General features: G+C 62.4%; 1 protein-coding gene across 1 annotated transcript in view; it reads left to right on the top strand.

Annotated features, from left to right (window-relative positions):
- The window catches only part of TMEM184B (transmembrane protein 184B), a 51,161-nt gene that overhangs the window by 47,168 nt on the left and 3,402 nt on the right, over positions 1 to 591 (top strand). The gene's annotated exons all lie outside the window — the stretch shown is intronic.

Raw genomic sequence — 591 nt, 5'->3', positions numbered from 1 at the left:
CCTGCCAGTGCAGGAGACATAAGAGATGCAGATTCAATCCCTGGGTCAGGAAGATCCCCTGGAGAAGGAAATGGCCACTCACTCCAGTAATCTTGCCTGGTAAATCCCATGGACAGAGGAGCTTGGCGGGCTACAGTCCATGGGGTTGCCAAGAGTTGGACACAACTGAGCAATCAAGCACCTCAATGCAGGGTCGCCCCCCGCCAGAGCCAGTATGTCTGCTCTGCTGTGGGTCCAGGCCCCCGTCGGCCTGTTTGGGTGGAGCGGGCCCCTGGTCTCCTCTCCAGAGTGAAGGGGAGCATCCCACAGGCCTGGGCCCTCTCCCCCAACTCCCTGGGGTCCTTGGGCTCATGCCTGCAGCACCCCAGTCTCCACCCCAGCTCCCTTCCCCACTCCCAGACACCCCCCACTGCCCCCCGCCCTGTGGCTCTTGACTGTCTCCCTTAGGGGTGCCCTGCAGCCAAAGGAGCCGTTCCTTTGCTCATCCCTTCTCGTGTCCAGGACCCTGTTCTCTGTCCCAAGAGGGGTTGGTTAGATGACACACACTTGGGACCAGGGGCGGGGGCCCAGCTGCCTTGCACCCCGCTGCCC

The sequence above is a fragment of the Bison bison genome, unplaced genomic scaffold (genome assembly GCF_000754665.1).
Source record: "Bison bison bison isolate TAMUID 2011002044 unplaced genomic scaffold, Bison_UMD1.0 scf7180017864213, whole genome shotgun sequence".
In the NCBI taxonomy this organism is placed as follows: Eukaryota; Metazoa; Chordata; class Mammalia; order Artiodactyla; family Bovidae; genus Bison; species Bison bison.
This window is presented reverse-complemented; position numbering and strand designations above follow the sequence as displayed.